General features: G+C 37.1%; 1 protein-coding gene and 1 long non-coding RNA gene across 4 annotated transcripts in view; one reads left to right on the plus strand and one right to left on the minus strand.

Moving 5' to 3' along the window:
- LSAMP (limbic system associated membrane protein) overlaps positions 1-20782 on the minus strand; it is an 836652-nt gene that overhangs the window by 237639 nt on the left and 578231 nt on the right. The window lies entirely within an intron of this gene.
- On the plus strand, positions 6578-15820 carry LOC138147519 (uncharacterized). Its single transcript, XR_011164827.1, has 3 exons — positions 6578-6800; positions 14865-15023; positions 15533-15820. It is a non-coding gene; the product is annotated as an uncharacterized lncRNA (long non-coding RNA).

The raw sequence follows: 20782 nt of genomic DNA on the forward strand, positions 1-20782 counted from the left end.
CTCATTAGGATATGAACTCCTTCAGGGTAGAGACAATGTTTTTACCTTTCTTTGTGTGCCCAAGTCCTCAGCATAGTGTCTAGTGTATAGCAAGTACTTAATAAATGGCTATTGACTGGCTTCCTAATGACTCAATTCAATAAAACAAATTCTTATTAAGGATCTGCCAGGTGCAAGGCACAATCCTAGTACAGATAACAAGACAATACAAAAACAGTCCCTCCCCAGAGGAGCTTACATTTTATTGGGGGAGGTAAGATAAAATATTTGGACAGACAAGTAAACGACATAATTTGGAAAAGGAGAGATCACTAACAACTTGTAGAATCAAAGACAGTTTCTCATAAGAGGTGAGAACTGAGGTGATTTTTGAAGGAAGTTATTGATTAATTAGTTTATGAGTTCCCATTTCTATAGGGTGGGGAGAGAGAAGAAATGAAAAAAAAGAAAGGATCATGGAAGGCCCAACAGGATGCTGATTATGGCCATGTGCACATTGTAGAGATTTTGCATGGGCAGGGATAAATGTTTCTCTTTACTGTGCTTATATCTGGTGCAGTTGACTGAACTCTAGTTCTAAAACTAATTTATTATCTGAACTTGGGTAGGTCACTTCACTTTGTTGCCTTTACTTTTTCTTCCTCTGAGAATGGGGAAAAGTCTTATATGTACCCTACCTACTTCCCAGAGCTGTTAACATTAATAACATAAGTGCCTGTAATGCCCTGAGATCCTTGTGAAAAGGTAATAAATAAATGTAGGCTTCTTTTATATAAAAAAAAAGAAACATGCACACAAACCCTCTCAATTTTCCCCCAATGACAGTTTGGATATATGACATGAACTAACCTGAACTCATATCCACTATAAAATCCAATAAACATTCTTGCTAGGTTCAAAAATGTTGGAATAAATCTCCCACTTCCCATTTTTGGGTTTCCGAATTCTATATTTCGAACAGTCAGATTTTCTTATCTGCAGTGTATCTAGAAGCAAGAAATAACAAACAGTCCACAAAGAATCTATTTCTCAAGATTTCCAGCTACATTTCATGAGTACAGGTAAACTTATTAACATTTAGCTGATTATTTGAACAGCATTTGCTTACTAATCTTTTAATACTCATCTATCCCCTGTCTCTAGTAAGTTTCCTGAGCTGTCACAATTTCCAAAAAAATGATTACTGTGAGTCTCATGATAGTTTACAGCGGGATCTGTAAGGGACAGGCTTATTTCAAGATTATACAAATAACCATCTTTCTTTCCCAGGTAGGCAATTCTTTTGAACCTTGTACCTAGAAAATGCAAAATGCCTTCCTTTGTTACTATATACCTGTGTATTCTAGTTTTATGGAACTGGAAGCAAAAGACAGAAGTAATAATTTGAGCTACATAATTACCCTCTAAGGTTAACACTATCATTATATACATTTTACAAATGAAGAAACTAAGACTTAGATCAAGTGACTTGCCTGGATTACATAGCTAAGGAGAGTGTGAGGCAGAATTTGAATTCAGGTCTTACAGATCCAGCATTCTCTCCTCTGTACCACCTAACTACACAAGTAGTAGAGATACTATAGATTGGGGACGGAGTCAAATGGTCATTTCACATACTTTATATTTCTATACATTCAATACTTTTTCTTTTCTATTGCAATTTCCTCTCTAGTTATTGTTTACTATATACAACATTCCAATTCCCTCCCTGTTCCACCATGTCTCAGTGCTAGTGGTTCCCCATGACTGGGATGTGTTCTCCCACTTCCATCTCTTAGGACCCCTACCTAGCTTCCTTCCAAAGGGCAGCTCAGCTTCCACCTTCTCTATAAGTTTTTTCTGATCCCCCCTCCATATATCACTTCCTTATCCTTGTTGATATTATTTTGTACACACTTTTATTTTCTTGTGTTCATGGTGTATCCCTCCAATGAAAAGGAAGCAGCAGCAAGGACTATTTCATTTCTTGCTCTTTTATCACCAGTGCCTACTACAGTATCTTGAGAATAATTGGTACTTAATAAATATTTTTAATTGAATTGAGAGAAATCATGGTGTTTTAGAGAGGCCATGGCAGTCAAATTCAGGAAGAACTAGGTTCAAATTCTAGCTTACTGATTTGTTTGTTTGCTTTACCCCTGGAAAATAATTAACTCTTTTGGCCTCGATTTTATTGTCTGTGAAATGAGATAGTTGGTTGGAGTCTATAACTGTTAAGATCTCTTGGAACCCTAAACATATAAATTTATTATTACATTTTCTCTCCAAGATCCATAGTGTCATTGGCATGGATCCTTCCTTCACTGATGCAGCTCACAAATCTTCTTTCAAGTAAAAAAAAAAAAGTTAATTTATTGTTAACTTTCATTAACAAAGGCATAGAACGCTTCACTCTACTCTAATCAGACCACAAGTGGAGAGAAAAGCAAATTTCATTATAGTTTGTCCATTTTTTTGGAATGTCAGAAGTGTACAGAGTAGGGCAGCCAAGTTGGTGATGAGACCAAAGAACAAGTTCTACAAAGGCCTATTGAAGGAACTGGTCATCTCTGCCTAGAAACTAGACTGAATGTGAGAGGACATAATTTAGCATCTATAAGGATTTGTCAAAGAGAGATTAGATTTGTTTTGCTCAGGAAAAATACTTTCTGATAAAGATGTCTGTCCTACTCCCAGGGGCCTTCATTCTCTTAATGATGCCACCATCATCTCTATCTATAGTTAGATAACTGCAATCACTCAGGATCAATAGGTTTACCTTATCTATACTTGCCCTTGTCTTTATTCAACAAATCTTGCTCTTGCCTAGGGGTCAATGTTTTTGGAAAAACAGGGCTTTTGTTCATTCCTCCCAGAAATTCAGTCTAATTGGGTAGTTATCAATGGTTAACATAGTTATTTGGACATAATAGGTGTTCAGTGAATGGTGAAAATAATTCTACTCCTCTAACAAGTTGCTCCTTTGACTTAGAAACCCAAGATTCAACTCCCTTGGATTTTGATTCAGGCCTTTGCATATTTAAGTAACTTTCCTTCCTACTTCTGTCCCTACACTAAGACATTTTACTATGTAAATAAAATAGAGATATAAAGGATATAAAGAGATATAAAGGAAACTAAGTCATCTATTTAGAAGACATTTTAAATTGGTTCAAATAAGCCTGAGACTCATTAAGAGTAAAAGCTGTTTTCTTCTTTGCCTATAAAATCACTTGTGATGATCGAGGTAAGGGACAGTGATATAATTGGAGGTTCTAGTTTTTAATAATGTATAGAGTAAAGAAAAGATAGAAATTCCAAAAAAGAAGAGAACACAGGGGGTACCCAATACTTAACTAAAAAAAAAATCTGAACTTAGCTTGGCCACACTTTGTTTTTGTACTTTCTTTTGAAGGGATGGAGCAACAATGACTTCTCCTTCTGTAAAATTTTGTCAAATGTCTCCCTTTTCTCTTCATGCAATAAAAACATCACTCCATGTGAGCAGTGATTCTGAACTCAAGTTTTCCCTTTGCTTGGCTCATCCCACAAACAAAATCTTCTAGTTGTGTAGAATAAAATGTGGTTTCTGAAGGAGATTATTTGCTAAAGTACTAGAAGCCTTTAGGCCTCAGTCAGATGATCTGCAGAGGGAAAAACAAAACTCTGGAAATCCCACAGGCCAAATAAGGGAATGTTAACAAAACAGCCAATCAATTTAAAAGATTACATGAGGAAGGTGAGGGTTGCAGTTTTCGCGCGGTTTTCTGCTATATAACCCAGCTTTGGCTTCTGTATGGTGTCCTCCTCTCTCTGGTCTTCCCAGTGACGGTACGCCCACTTCTCCTCCTGAGATTCAACAAAACTTCCTGCTTTCAACTTGAGAAGTCTCCGAGTAGTCAATTTGGGATGGTAGGGTCTCTGGTTATACAATGACTTGGAAAAACTCAGCTCTGTTTGAAATACATTGCAATGTTGTTTTAGTTTGAGGGACCAATATGTAAGAAACAAAAAAAAAGGGTTGGAATTGATCAGAATAGCTGGTTTCCTTTTCTTATGAATGACTCTGGAAAAGTGATTTACTACCCTAGTGTCTCACTTTTCTCATAAGTAAAATGTGCTAAGTAGATAATAATGCCAGTCCCCTAATGAGGTACCAGGAAATAAGATGAATGATACAGTATTCAATATTAAAAAAATGTTTCCCCCCATTTTGGGGTCAAAATGTCTCCACTGATTATAATGTTATATTGTGAATCACCATGCATATTAGATCAGAAACTTGATTCATGATGAAATGTGCTATTTAACTCTAGAGAAAGAAACAATGGAGTCTGAATGCATATTCAAGCATACTATTTTTTGTGTGTTTTTTCTCTTTTCTTTTACAATATGACTAATATGGAAATATGTTTTGCATTACTGCACATGTATATTCTATATCAATTGCTTGATATCTCAGGAAATGAGGAAGGAAAAGAGGGAGAAAATTTGGAACTCAAAAGAAAAAAAAGGAATGCTAAAACTGTGTTTACATGCAATTAAAAATATTACTAAAAAAAGATGGGAGATTCAAGTGAAACATAGGGAGATTGAAAACATGTGAAGAGTGGGTGAAATTTTGGACTCTTCTAAGAAATACTTGCAATCTGATCAATTGTTTTGCTTTGTTTCCACTTGTCACAAGATTTATTGTAATCTTATATTCTTGCTATGCCTCTTTTCTCACTTTTTCTTATCTTACTTGCCATCATAGTGGTACCTTAGGCCCAGTAATTATGAAAATGAAGAGTTGTAATCACTACCTTCATCATAGCATCATTGTGGCACACATTAGGACCTGTGGGTTGTCACATAATTCACTATTTTACAGTTATATGCATAAAATTCTTTTTTTTCCCCACTAAATCAGTTATTGTTTGTTTAGGGAAGGCCCTTCCTCACTTTTCCATTGGTGAGCTTCCGAGTTCACATAAAAACAAATCATTTGTGATAAAGCAACAAGACAGTGACTATTGATCGTTGACAGTGGTCTGCAAGGTCCCTTCCAATTCCACATCTGCAATCCCCTCACTCAAGGATTCTTAGTGTAGAATGTGAAGCTGGAGGATCTGTATCTAAATCCTAGTTGTAGCTCTGTTACTTGTGGGACCTTGGACAAGTGATTTTACATTTTCCAGCCTCTGTCTCCTGAACTATAAAATAACAGTGTTGGAATAGAGAATATCTTAGTTTTTCCTTCTAAATCCAGAACTAGGATCCAATGAATAACATCAACCATTTCAGCATCATGTGTTTATTAAGAGACTCTAGTTGATCTCTATGACTTCAAGAGCTGCCTCCTCCCTCCTCTCCTTCCCCACTTCCTATCTATCATAGGACTGAAGAAGTTTATGGTTTCCTCTTTTCCCACATCAGAAGGAGAATGGAAAGGGAGGGGTAACAGCAAAATCCACTAACAGAGCTAGATAGAAAACAAACTGCTTCTCTGTGCATTCCTTCTTTTTTTCCCAAATATTGATAGAATGTCAAGCTTTGAGGTTGTCTAATTGTGTCTCCCATTTTATAGATGAGGGAACTGATATCCAGAGATGTCCAATGATTTGCACAAGTTTCCATATTAAGAAAGCTGAGACTAGAACTTAAGTCTCCAGACTCCCAATTTTTTTCTCCCTTCTAGAGTTCTTATTGAGGTAACCAGAAGCTGCCAGACCATCACTTAATATCCATCTAAAGAAAAAAAGTCACCCTTCAATATCAACAAGATTGAAATTTCTCCAGGGAAAATGAATGAAAGACCCACAGCATCAATTTACAGCAATGTATTTAAAAACCAATTACCAAGCTGTGCTTGTGCTGCTGCTCCCAGTTCTGATGTCTTTTCCCTGTTCCTAGTGTTAATGTTGAAAAATGCAAAACAAATCCCTTGAAAAATGATGTCTAGATGAAGGCATGATGGTGAGAGCCCTAGATCAGTCCTCAGTTCCCCAGGGGTGGTGCATGAATATTACTGACAGGTACCATCCAAATCACCAACCCTGAGATTTATAACTTTAGCAGGGGATCTTTTTCCTCCATGTCTGGGCAAATTATAAAAAAATTATAAAAAAAAAACAGATAGCCTCCTGTGTTGCACCTTCCTCTACTCTTTCTTGCCCAACAATCTCACACCACATCCTTTTCCATTCCCCAGTGGTAGGGACCATTTATTAATCTCTGCTCCTCTGGAAACCTGAAGCGCTAAGTAGCTACTGTCCGATTTGACAGCTCCTGCAGAGCTAATACCCTATATTTTTCCTGAAATGGGGGCACAATCATTTTGCAAATTAGAGAGAGTAATTTGGGGGTGATATTACAAAAGAGGAGGAAAAAAGTATAAGGCTAATGACCTTACATCCCATTTCATTCAACAAGAGACTGATCGCTATCCTTTCTCTTTCTCAGGTGTCCATGTTTTATCAAGTTATTTCTGAAGCCTGGTGTTGTTTTCATGAGGTGCTTCCTCCAATGTGTTCTCCCAGTTTTTATTTGTTCTAGCAGGCATGTACAAGGTATATATACCAACCACTGTAGGAACATACTGGGTGGTGAGGAAAGGAAGGAGGCTGCAAGATAGCCAGAAGCACCCATGGGAGAAATATAACACTGAGTGACTTTCTCAGGGTTGTATGTAAGGTTCTTCTTTGCTGCAGGAGGCAGCTCCCTGAAACCCATAGCTTCTGCTGTAACACAGCTGACATCTGCCATTGCCAGACTCCTGCCAGCAACATGATAACTAACCCAGTGCTTCTCCACAATAACCAAAGCCCATCCTGATGAAGGTAGGGTGTGTGTGGTGGGGGGGGGGGGCAGGCATGTGTGGTGTGTGTGTGTGTGTGTGTGTGTGTGTGTGGCATGTGTGTTCAGAGAAAGGTTCTGAAAAAGACATAAATTATGCTCTTTATAGCAAAGAAAAAAGAACATGGCACAGACAAATGATCAGCCCTTCTCAAAATTCATTTAACAGGTGCTACTGGACTGTGACACACTGGCTGTGGGACCCCAGGCAAAGCACTTAATCTTTCAGCACTCTAAGCAATGCTCTAAGACTATAAGTAGTAGAGTAGGTGCTCATGACCTGCATTAGTGGAGAGAGTTTCCTCTCTTGGGAATTCCCTGTACCAAAGAAATTGATCCAGTGCCTCTCTAGTTTCCTACAAATATTTATTCAGTGTCTAAACTATGTGCAAGTTAGAAGTCTAGGTAATAGAAGGGATGCAAAGACTGATAGGACACACTCTTTGCTCTCAAGGAGTTTCCAGTCTAATATTATTATTATTATTATTATTTATGGGGGGTGAGGTTAGGCAATCGGGGTTAAGCGACTTGCCTAAGGTCACACAGCTAGTTCTGTGTTGAGTGTCTGAGGTCGGATTTGTACTCAGGTCCTCTTGACTCCAGGGTCAGTGCTCTATTCACCGCACCACCTAGCTGCTCCAACCAGTCTAATATTATTAAGGAGGAGGTCAAAGGACCACAGATCTAGAATCAAAACCTCTCATATACTTTCCTTATTTTATTGATGAGGAAACTGAGGCTCAGGGAAGTGAAATGACCTGTCCAAAGTGACAAAGCAAGGAAATGGCAGAGGTGGTATTTGAACCAATGTCATTTGACTCCAGAGTCAGTCCTCTTTCAAGTATACTATGCTCCTCTACAGATCATAAAAATGACAATCAAGTGTTGTCTAAGTGATGCAAGTGGTGTCTATCTTCTTAAAGAGAAAAGCAAAAGAAATCCCATATCCAAATATAGACCAGAAATCAGAAAACATGAATTCTATTCCCTGTTTTACTATTTACTAGTTCTGCAGTCTCAAGTATGTCTCTTTTTTTCCTCTGGACTTCGGTTTATTCCCTTCTAAAATGAGGGGTTGTATCAGATGACCTCCAATGGTAACCTCCAGTTTTGAAATTCAAAGGTCTTTGCTTTCTTTTAGCAGAGGCCATGGTCATTACAGTAACAGTATTAAAAGAACTTAACTCAATAATGTTGCCTATAATTTCTTATTTCTTCTCTATATGACACTTAACTAGTAGATACTTAGAACAGTACATTTCAATTTTTATGCATTACACAATTATGGCAGTATCATATAATCATTATGTATTTTACATTTTGGCATTCTATTAACTGAATATAGTTACTATTAATAAGAACTTCCATCCTGTTCCAATCAACAAACATTTCTTTAGTCCCTATGGTTTTCTAATCTAGGGCTGTTGCAGGCTATGGCAGGGGAAGGGTGCTGTTTTTCCATTGTATATGACTCTTCATGGCCCCATTTGGGGTTTTCTTGGCCAAGATACCAGAATGATTTGTCGTTTCCTTCTCCAGTTCAAAGAGTTAAGTGACTTTTCCAGGTTTACACAAATAATGTCTAAAGCCAGATTTGGACTCAAGGAGATGAGTCTTTCTGACTCCAGGCCTGGGACTCTATCCACTGCTCCACCTAGCTGCCCAGGAGGGCTGGGAGGGAAATTCAATGACAGAAATGAGCTTCTACTATACTTCAAAAGTATACTCATAACTAATATTTAAAATGATGACTTGAAGACACTCAGATAAATAAGTTCTTTTGGCACCATTAGAAAAGACAAAAATGTTTTCAGTATAGGTTTATCCTTATGTAAATTTGATAAAATTTAAAATTTTTGAAAACTGGTCATCTGCATATATTAAAACAACTCTTTGTTACCCAGAAGATCCCTATTCACTAGATAGTTCTATCTACTATATCTGTGCACGTATTTTTTTTCTTCTGATATGCTCAAGTCAATTTTCAATACATGTTTATGCTTCTGTGAACAAAGGCTTTTAATATTATGGAAAGGTCACTTTTGTTGTTGGTCATTTATTTCTAATCTAGGAGATGCTGCTCCTTCATTATTTGAATGTTGCTGTTTTTCATCTCCTGACTCCACTGTTTGGCTTAGAACATTTGGACACTATATCTTCTTGATAAGTCAGGAAAGCTCCTCCTATCCCAGTTCCAGTCCCCATAATGTGTCTTCTGTTAGACTGTTGAAGCCCAAGTAAAAGATAATAGAATTCCCTGGAGCTCGTTGAAGCATTCTATGAAGCTACAAGGTCATAAGTGAAAATTGGAAAAAGCTTTTAAATCTATCGGGCAGACTCTTGGGTAGCACCTGGTCAAAAAACAGTAAGAAAAAAAACAACAACAATGGAGAAGAACAAAGCTGATACATATGTATCACCAGTTTGGAGTTTTGGGGCACTTCTGTTGAATAGTGGAACTCTACTCTTGAACTTTCTTTCCATGGCTTCAGGATAAAAGTTAGAAGGATTCCCAGATGGGGTGTGAAGGAGGTAGGCTAGGAAAAAGAATAGCTTTATGAGGATGCCAGGCTTTATGAGGAAAACAAAGGGATGTTGGGGAGGAGAAATGTGGGGTCAGAGACTTTTGATGTTATTCAAAGAGTCTTTTAGATATTCTAGTTTGGATGTCTTCCCTGTTGTATCACAAGGGTCTACATTCTTTTGAACATCACTGGAAGACTAAGAAACAATACTGGGGAAAAAAATCACAGTGCATCCAGAAAGAGAAAGAAATGTTGTCATGAAGACTTGAAGGGAAATGGTAGCCATTGGGTGGTAGGAATGATAAGTTTGTGGGAAGAATCAATTCAGAAAACTTATTCAAAGTCCTGCTCCTTTTCAATTACTTTCATCTCTGGATGGCAAAGCAAACCCCTCCTTTCTTTCCTAGGTTCTCCCTGCTTCCCTTCTTAAAAAGCATATGTGTCTAGCAGCACCCATATTGGTTAATGGACCATGCTTTTATTGGCCATTTCATTTGGTTTTAAATTTGGGAGAGTGCCTAGTATTTCCTAAGTCTTGAAAGTGTGGTTTGCGAAAACCATGAAAGAGCCTTATTAAAAGCAATCCTTTAAGGTAAAAATATCAGTGATTTTGTTATTTAATCTGGGGAAGACATCAAATAAGGCTCTTTGGAGCTATGGAACTGAGGGTGGGGAAAAAAAGATTCTTATCTAACCTCCTTGGAACCACTTCTTGGTTCCTCTTTCATGCACATGAGCATGTAAGGATTAATGGTTCTACAAATGTGCAAATTTATTTCTCTAAAAAAGATTCAACAACAGTATAAACAGCAACATGGAAACAAAAAAAAATGTTACTAATCTAAAGAATTCTTTTTTTAAAAAAAAATTCTGACCTCAATAAACATCACCCCCACCAGCATTTCCATACACAAATTACAACACAAAAAGATATGTGAAACCACGAATCTCTCTTTTGTACCACCTGCTTTTTATAAATGCATATAATATATTCAGTATGTTACTTTCAAAACTGTACTGCTCATCTGTGCTTCCTCATGAACTACATTTGGTACTAATCTAAAGATTTTGACTAGGGAATCATAACTGTTGTTCTCCATGAAATCTGTTTCCCTCTCTCCTAGACTACTGCAACAGTTCTCCTGAGAACAGGTTCTTTTCTCTAGTATAGGATACCTGCTTGTTGATACTGATATAAATAGTGAACTACTCGAAGCTTCCCATACTACATTTTCCTACCAGATATCGTTGTGATTTTTTCCATTGGGTCATATCACTCTTCCCTCCTTTCCTCACTGAAAACAAGATGTAGTTTAATGGACCAGGCAAAAAGATGGCCCTGCAAATCCCTCAGGAGTGAATCCTTTGCCTCATTAACTTAAATCTATTTTTAAGGGTGACTTATTTTGTATTTTCTCCAGAGTCTACACCATGCATTTTACATATCAGAACTTTAGTAAGTGGAAAAATGACATTATATTAGTTTTTCATCTATTTGTATCAATCAATGAAAAAGCATTTATTAAATACCTTGCGTGCCAGGCACAACACTGGATAAAAGATGAAAGCAAACCAGGACCTCACTTCAAGGAGCTTATGTTCCAGGTGTTTGGAGTGGAGAAAGTGAGACAATATGTATATACATAAGAAAATGCAAAAATAGATGCAAGATAATTTGCTTTGATTGAGATGAGGATGGGTCTCACATACTTTCATAGAACCCAATGAGCCAGTTGAATTATGGCACAATTTTGGGTGCATTGGCACACTTGGAAATCTAAAGTTCCAAAGTGTAGAATCTGAAGTCCATATGATCCATAATGGAAAGATAACTAGGAGTTTGCAAGTTTGAAATCTCGTCCTATAGTATCTCTGCTACTTATTAGATACAGATACAGAAAAATTACTTCACTTTTCTGGTTCTCAGTTTCCTTACCTGTAAAATGAAAACCAGAGCTTTTCTAACCTATGGGTATATTTGGTAGAGTATTCTCCATTAACAATCAAACACATGGAAATATTCACCTACAAGTACACATACACACATGCACACACACACACACCACACAGCCTTCTGACTCCAAGTCATGAATTACATATTTTTAGCAAACAAAACAATGTATCAGTTATATATTGGGTTAGAAAAGCATTTAGGGAGTATAAATAAGTAGAAATAGAAAAAAAACTCTACTCTCCCTATTTTCCCCCTTTATAATTGCTATTTACCATTCCCATAGATTTGGTATCTAGCTGTGTCTCACCTTGTCTTTCTATCCACATTCTGATGTTCAGGGAGGGGTACAATGTTTGGGAGTTCTCAGTATCATGATTTGGGGAAGGTAGAAGGAGTGGGACAGTTCCCAGTCCAGATGCCCCATGATGGACTGAAAACAGTTCTAAGAACCTTTGAAGGTTCATGATTCTACCAGGTGGGAGGTATTGGAGGAAGGTATGACTTTTGTACAGATTCCATAAGTCTTTACAGTAATACTAGTGGCAGAGAATTTTAACAAGGACTCTTACTATATGAGAATTCTATGTAAATTTACACCTAATTTAGTCTCAGACCAGACTACCCAGGAGAAATATAGGCAACATGATATTCTCAGACTTCTCCTGGTCCTGCCAAGGAGTTTGAGTTGGAGGATACCAGATTTGGTTTCTATACACATAGCTTCTAACTTTGGAATCAGACCATAAATGAGGTAAGTCCATGTATCAATTACTGTAGTAACTCTACACTCCTTTCAGAGTAGTGTGAGAAGGTTATAGACAGCATCTGCTGCCAGATCTTCCCCTCTGAGTATGAACTGTACCTTTGGCAGCTGCTATGGTGCCTGGGATCGGATGAGATTTTTGTTTATATTCAAAGGCTTTGAAACATCCCATGCTTCCCCCAAAAGTCCCCCAATCCTCTACAACAATGAGTGGTTGACTCAGCCTGCTGCAAAGAACTTACAGAGAATTATTTAGAGAATTATTTTCTCCCTCAAGAATTAGTTAACAGGGACTATTATGTGTAGGGAATGAAAATAATTCTCACCCACATGAAACAGAGTGTGATTTCAACGAGGCTATGGAATAAAATAGGAGATAACCCAAAGGGAAGTATTACTGAGGTTCATTTATTCATGTTTAAAAGACTCATTCAAATCCTAATTAATGTGCAAATTAAGAGATACACAATAGAAATCTAAGATCTGGACATCAAGGAGCTAAATATAAAATGCAGTGTATTAATAACAGCAAGCATTTAAATCGTGCTTTAAGATATGACAACTGTTTTATTGGATTTTCTTATTGTAGATTCATAACAGACCTATAGAACAAGTAATATAAATACTATTATTCCATTTTATAGATGAGTAAACTGAGGTTTAAAGAGGTAAATTGACTTGTTTACGACTCATAGCTCTTATAACTCATAGGTTTCATAGTCAGGACTCCTACTCAGGTCTTTCTGTGTCTACATTCACTATTCTATTCACTAAAACAAATATGTTGAATATGTAAGAGAGGTAGAAGGTTCCATGACAGGTCCAATGAAAAAGTAATTTTCAATTAGGAATTTGAAATATTTCATAGAATAGATATTTTTAAGGATGAATAGGATGCCGAGTGATATGGACAGAAAGAAGGCATTCCAGGAAAAGGAACTGCATGAATAAAAAGGTATGTAGGTATGGGGTAAGTTCAAGTAATGGTAAAAAAAAAAATATGCAGCTTGGACTAAGTTTAGAATACCTGGAGGGGCGAAAGTATGAAATAATCTGCAAAGATGGCTTATCTATATACTGTATCAGGCTAAGGAGTTTGGACTTAATTGGATAGGAGATAGAAATCCATTAATGGGAATTGAGCAGTATACACTAAGAAGACTATTATAACTATGATTTCTGGTATAGACTGGAAGGGAGAAAGATACTGGAAATAAGAAAAATCAATAACAACCTGGAAATGATAAGGTACTCTAGATCTTATGAGAGGGGATCTATTTCAGTAACCTAGAACTGAAATCGTTGAGTTGTGAACTAATGTGATGGCAATAGGAATAAAAAATAATTATTTTTAAAAAGATAATTAAGGGAGATAATGCATACATAATATTGATAGTATTGGTTTCACTGAGAAAGTGAGCGAATATGAGAGATGAGGGAGAGGAAAGAGTGAAAAATGGAGATAAGATTCTGAGCACAGATAAGTGACTGAAGAAATGGTAAATGATATTAAAGGAAAGAGGGATTTTGAAGTTGCCCATTCACTACTATCATAAGTGAGTAACCAAAGTACTGAACTCCTAATTGTCTAATATAACATTCAAAATTTATCATTCAAAAAACCATTTGTTAAGTGCCTGCAACATGCAAGAAGACCCTGTTCTAGGTGATGGAGATTGAAAGGTAAAAAGAGATTTGTTGCAACATGTGTCATACTGGGGAACAGTGCTGGATAACAAAAAAGGTGCCAGATTTAGAGTGAGAGAAACTAGGCTGAATTCCAGCTTTGCCACCTCCTGTCTAAATGACTTTGGGCAAAGCAGATTAAGCTCTTCAATCTTGATTTTACTTGTCTGTAAAATGAGGAGTTTAGACAATATGTCCCTAAGGTTCTTTCTAGTTCTAAAGCTCTGGTCCTATCATCATTTGAAAAAAAAAATCCTTTGCCCTCATGGAGTTTAAATTATTGTTGCTCATCCTTCATTTTGAAGAGCACAATGATATCACAGAGCTATGTTTTCACTTGTATGTGAATTGGATTTAAGTGAGGCAGAGTTGCTCAAAGTCATCAGCCTAGCCTCACTCTCTCTTCTACAGTCATCCAAATCCAGTGGCATGATAAAAAATCAGGATTGGCAGGAATAGGGCTTGCATCAAGATCCCATCCATTTTCTGAAGAGGTGGCTTTATGTCCTGAATTTCAAAGAGCATTTAACATCAGGATACAGACACTCGTAATGAAATACTATGAGAGATGCACCTCTCGGTTATGGTCCACGGAACTTATAAGAAGAGAGCAACATAAAAGATTCAGGAAGCCGATGATAGAGACAGCAGAATTTCACAGTGCTGGGAATGGGGAAAGGGTTTCTTTAACTGAATATTCATGCATCCTTATTAGGAAAAACATAACAAAGAAAACTACACAAATGAAAATTAATCATCTATGACCCTTCCTTGTGGCAGTAGGTGAAAATGTAGTGAACTGGATTCCATGTCACTGAGAATATGATGCTGCTGGGTAGCTTGAGAGGGTAGTCATAGTTGGCAATCCAGAATCCTACTTCTAGAGCCTCTTGTGATTTTAATGCTGCATGAAACTACTAATACTCCCTCTTCCAGTGAAGATACATGACTCCTCTTGGGCTTACAGTCTTAGAACTTTTTCTGGGGGCTCAAAGACATTGAGAACTTTGTTGTTGTTCAGTTATTTCAATTGTGTCCCACTCTTCATGACCCCATTTGGGGATTTATTGATAGAGGTACTGGAGTAGTTTATCATTTCCTTCTCCATATCATTTTATAGATCAAGAAACTGAGGTACAGTTAAGTGACTTGCCCAGGGTCACACAGCTAGCCAGCGTCTGAGACCAGATCTGAACTCAGGAAGATGAGTCTTCCTGACTCCAGGTCCAGCGCCCCTGTGCACTATGGCACCACCTAGCTGACTATGAGTCCTATCCAGGTAAGTATGTTTCAGAAGCAGGTATCTGTGACTTTCCTTATGATATCTGAAATATACTTTAAAAAAAGAAAAGAAAAAATACTAAGCAAGTGACAATGCAAAATAAATATTGCTACCTGCAATATTTTTCCCCACAGTAGCTGATATTAGTATAATTATTGCTGGGTATTTTTGCTTTTGTAAGGTGGAAGAGGGAGTGGGAGGCTTATTAAACAATTCTTGGTTCTCTCTGCAGACTGGTACTCTGTGAGGGAGGAGAGCTATTCCCTCTCCACATATCCTCTAAGCCTCTCATTTCCCAGTCAAGGACTGTCTTGCTACTGCCCAAAACAGCAGAGAGCCTTAGTGACCATGCATAGGAAAGGAATGATATCATTCAAAGATTGACATTTCAGTTTTTATTACTAGAATACCTTGAAGAATTAGATCTGATTTGCATTGATATTTGCAAACTGAATTATTAATACAGCTCTTTTTTCCCCTCTTTTCTTTTCCTTTCCTTTCCCTAGGCCTTAACACTGCAGTCAACGGCAGCAACAGCCCCAATTTAACAATCACATGGTGGAAGAGAAAGGGGCTTTATACAGATGACTCCTGGGCTTCTAAATTTTTGACTGACATGAGAAGAATATCTGATTTGGATCACAAAATAAAAGTAGAGGACAAAGGAAGGGAATAACATTTAAAAATATATAAAAGTTGTTTCTTGAGAATACTGTATTCTGTAACAAATCAGATAATATTTGAAAAATGCTTAATACAGTGCCTGGCACATAGTAGGAACTTAAGTGTTTGTCATTCCCCCCACCCCCTTCTATCTCCCATCCCAAACCCCAAAGGCAGGTGAGTTCCAGGTCTGCTGGATGACCTTGGGTCATTCTCTAGGTCTTCATTTCTGCATCTGTAAAATGAGAGGGTAGAACTAGAATTCTAAGGGCTTTCCAGCTCTGAATTCCATGAAAGAAAACTCCAAGGTCTGGCATTTAAAACAATTACTGGAACAATCAACCAACATTTTTAAGGTCTCATCATATGCTGGAAAATACAAAGAAAATAATACAAAGGGACAGTAAAAACAACCTCTCTAACATTCTGCTGGAGGACAGAACATACACACAGAGTAGACACAAGATAACTCTGGGGCAGAAGTCAACAGTAAATGGGAAACCCAGGAAAAGCCTCTTGTAGGAGGAAATATTTGAACTGAGTCTTGAAGAATGCCACAGATTCTAAGAGGAAGAGCTGCAAAGAGAGTAAATTCCAGACATAGATCTGGGGGGTTTCCAATACAAATATGGCACCATATGAAAAGAACATGGCCTCAGAGAACCTGGATTCAAATTATCTTCTTTAATTTCCTAGCTTTGTGAACTTGGAAAAATCACAAATCTCTCAAGATTTTATATTTCTTATTTGTAAAATCAATAGATTAGACTGGATCAACTTAAAAACATTAATGGAATGTAGAAGGACAAATAATCCAGTAGAAATTGTAGAGACCTCAAGTATCTGAGTGTTTGGTTGGTCTTTGGTTTGAAAAATCATTATAATTATTATCCCATTTGTCAGAATTCCAAAAAATCATATTTTAAATGAATTTTAAAAATTCATTAGAATCTTGACACAAGGGATAAGTATAACTATTTTTTCTATAAATCAAAGAACTACTCCCAAATATTTGAGAACTCTGTAATTTTATTAGTGCCTCAAAATCTTTACAGCAAGGGAGACAATAGTTTATGATTTAGCTACTAGAGAGCCACTGATAAAAACATACATGTGTACATATGTGTATTTGTATCTCTCTTTACATACACATATATGTATGTTCATATACACATATATGCACACACATATATACATACACATATCTATCAATCTATCTATCCATCTATCTATCCATCTATCTCTAGTGGCTTACCTGGGATCAACAGCTAGTAGGTAATAGAAAGAGGACTTTGAACCTAAATATTTCTTCAATTCAATTAAAATTCAATTCACCTGAGATTTATTAGATGTCTATAATGAACAGATCCCTGGAGTTTGGTTCTGGGATAGAAACATTTGGATAAGTAATGATCCTAGCCCTCATGGGGAAAATGATCTAATAGAAGGGTATGGACCTGCATAAGTAGTTTTAATACAAAGACTTACAAAAATGGGAAGAGAGCTGAAAGTGTGATATGAAGTTTGAGGGGGAAAGGTCATTACCATCTGATGAAGCATTGGTAGCAGTTGGGAGCAACTGGGAGCAGTTGGTATTTTTGTTGGGTTTTGGATGGTTGGGAATTTGGCAGTTGGATGGGTAGGTAAAAGGTATTCCTAGTAAGAAGAGTAAAATAACCAAAGGTATCCTATTTTTGCTGGAGTCAAATTTTGAATGGAATATAAAGCATGTGGAGCCTTGCAAAAAATAAGACTGGAAGGAGGACAGTTACAGATAATAGAAAGCCTTGAATGCTAGACTGATGTCTGAATTTCATTTGGTAGGAAATAGAGAACTACTGTATGGTTTTGAGCAGGGCAGTCACATGATCAGAAAAGTTGTCATATCTTGGGCCTCATCATCAACCCAAACTCTTCAACCTCTCCCTCAATAATCTAAAATTCTGAAATTCCCCCTCTTCCATGGTTGTAATCTTTTATCCTATAATCTCAGTCTCTCCTCTCTCCCCACTCTTTCTCTCTGTCTCCCTCGCTTTCTCTCTGCCTCCATCCTCCTAAACCTATTCTTTTTCCCCAGTCAGACCTTCAGTTTCTTTATACCTCCCTCTCCTCCCAATCCATCATCCTTATTATGGCTTGGCTTTTCTCCATCCACATTTTTGACCCTGTAGTGAATCAGTTCAACTTTCCTCTAACTTGAATCCCTTTCACCCTTGTCCTTCATGCCATTACTGCCAAAAATCAGTCCTAGGCTTCTTTTCCTCTCTTTATACACAGTCGCTTGGTAATCTGTCTGTTCCTATAGGTTCAGTCATACACACCCACACGTATAGTATATAGATAAATTGAATCATATATATATATATATATATATATATATATATATATATATGTGTATATGTATTGTGTGTATATAAAATGTCTAGATGATTGACAAATCTCCATAACCAGCTTTAATCCTTCTCCTTACATGAGGTTTCTTATCTCCAAATGCATATTGTATTGGACACCTTTCCCTGGATATCCTACTGTCATCTCAAATTCAACCAAAACCAGATTTATATCTTTGTTCCCTATCTTCTCTTCTCTTTAGTCTCTTTCCTATGTTTGGAGAGCACCATTATCTGCCTGGTCACCAAAGGTCATAAACCTAGGCTCTTTCTTGATTTTACTCTTTCTCTTATCATTCAGGGTCAATCATTTCAAGTCATGCTAATCTACCCCCCCCCTCTCTCTCACCTCTATCTACTTACCATGTTATTCTGCCTCATTTTTTACCTAGCCTTAATCCCTAAATGAGTGTTGGCCTCAGTTAAAGTGAAAATTTAGAAAGATCTTAGTTTAAAAAGGCCAAGGTCTCCCACTGCATCTGGGGCCATCTCCATTCACTCTGATTTATCTCTTGCCATTGGACCCAGAAGTCTCTGGAGGAGAAAGTGAGGCTGGTGGCTTTGCACAGCTCTCCCTCACTTAATTCCAGTTCACTTACATGCTATGGCATCACCTCCCTAATGTCATGGTGGTCTTTGAGAATGAAGGACAAACAGCAATAAATAGCTACTAACCTTGTCCTAGCTCTAGGCAAGTCTGACCTATGTTATGATAGTAGTCTCCTAATTGCTCTTGCTTTTGGTCTCGCCTCCTCTCCATCCATTCTCCTTGTGCCTACCAAAATAAGCTTCTAAGGCACAGATTGATCAATCTGCACCCCTGCTCAATCACTTTCAATGAATCCCTAATGCCTCTGGGATAAAATATAAGCTCCTCAGTCTGATATTTTAAAGGTCCTGTACAGTCTGAATCCAAACTATAATCCCAGCTTTATTTTACTCTAATTCCCTTTATACATGCAACATTCTAGCAAGTATGTAAAACTAGCACTCCCCCCTCAAACTTAGCATTCTATCATCTGTTCCCACATATACACTCAAACCCTCCCCCCATACCTGGAATGCCTTCCCTTCTCATCACCATATCTCCAAATCTGTAACCAACTCATACTCCATCTTTCCAGTGAAGTCATTTGTGATTCCCATATTGATTAGCATTATCTCCTTCCTCAAATATTTATCTGAATACATGTTGTATATTCCTCTTCTCAGAAGGAAAATATAAAGTTATTTAAAGGCAGAGATCGTTTATTTTATTTTGTATTTACATGCTCAGTACCTTGCGCATTGTAGGTGCTAAATGTTTATTTGAAGAATCTGTCCAATGATCTTAGGTATAGATAAGGAAAATTAATTTGGAAATGATTTGAAACACTAGAGGTAGAAAGAGATAAAATATAGAAGAACCTTTAGGAAGATACAGCAATATTCTATGTAAGTTTTTTTTTTTTAAAGATTTGTGTTAAGGTGGTGGCAGTGAGAATTGGTGTGGAAATCAGCTTGATATATATTTTGGAAATAATTTTTAAATTGCTTGTGATTATACACGTAAGGATGTTTGGATTACTCATTAACTAAGGTTCAGCAGTTGTTGTCTAGTGAAAGTCAGAAAAGTTCAAGTCTAGATTTTGCTACTTAATAGTTTTTTTTTCTTTTTTTAATCCTTGGACAAGTCACTTAACCTGCTCACATCTGATGATGGTGATGATGATGATAGTGGTAACATCAATAATAAATTATATTCATGTAACCCTTAAAGGTTTACATAGCTCTTTCTTTGAAGGGGGGTTAGTAAGAGCTTTTGTCTCAAAGAGTTGGAAAGGACTTCAGAAGCCTTCTACTCTGATTCTGCACCTGATCAGTGAATCCTTTCAGTAATATAACTTAGCATCTGATCATTCAAATACTGTAGGAGAACTGTCAAAGATAGGGATCACGCAGTCTTGTGAGATAGTTCTCTCAATCTGTGGAGAGGTAGTGTGATGTACTGGAAAATACACTAGACTTAGAATGAAAAGCCTTGACTTGAAGTACTGGTTTTATTACTTACTACTTGTGTTCAAGATATTTAACCTTTCTCAGACTCAATTTTCTCATCTCTAAAATGGGGATAAAAACATTTGTATTACTTATCTCAGAAAGTCTTATATACATGTGAATTGGGATTATTTTCAGATTATTTTAATTATGAGGTGAAAAAAATCTTTCTTATATTGAACCAAAATGTTTCCTTTCAGCTTCCCCTCAATAGACTAGTACTGCTCTCTGAAGCCAAGCAGAATAAACCTAATCCTTCCACATGACAGCCCTTCAAGTATTTGAAGACAGCTATTACTTCCCCCTTGTCTCTTCTTCTCAAGGCTAAATATCTCCATTTTCCTTAACTGTTTCTTGTATGGTAGGTACTACTAACTCCCTTGTTTCTGTGAAAATATTTCTGTGAAAAGCTGATCGAAATCCTTTCTACTCATTCTTTAAGCCCATTTTCTCTTGTCCTTGATTTATTGGAAACAGAAAAAAAATGGCTTTATCCTCTCTCTCTCTCTCTCTCTCTCTCTCTCTCTCGCTCTTTGTAAATCCTTAACTCCAGCCTTCAGAAGCACACACACGCGCACACACACACCCACACACAAATACTCGAAAACATGCACAGAAGAGAAAGAAGCGAGAAAATGGGAGGGGAAAATACGCACCTCTGCCACT

The sequence above is a fragment of the Petaurus breviceps genome, unplaced genomic scaffold (assembly GCF_028583685.1).
Source record: "Petaurus breviceps papuanus isolate PSGF00001 unplaced genomic scaffold, PetGlider_PUasm1.0 90792, whole genome shotgun sequence".
Taxonomy (NCBI): Eukaryota; Metazoa; Chordata; class Mammalia; order Diprotodontia; family Petauridae; genus Petaurus; species Petaurus breviceps.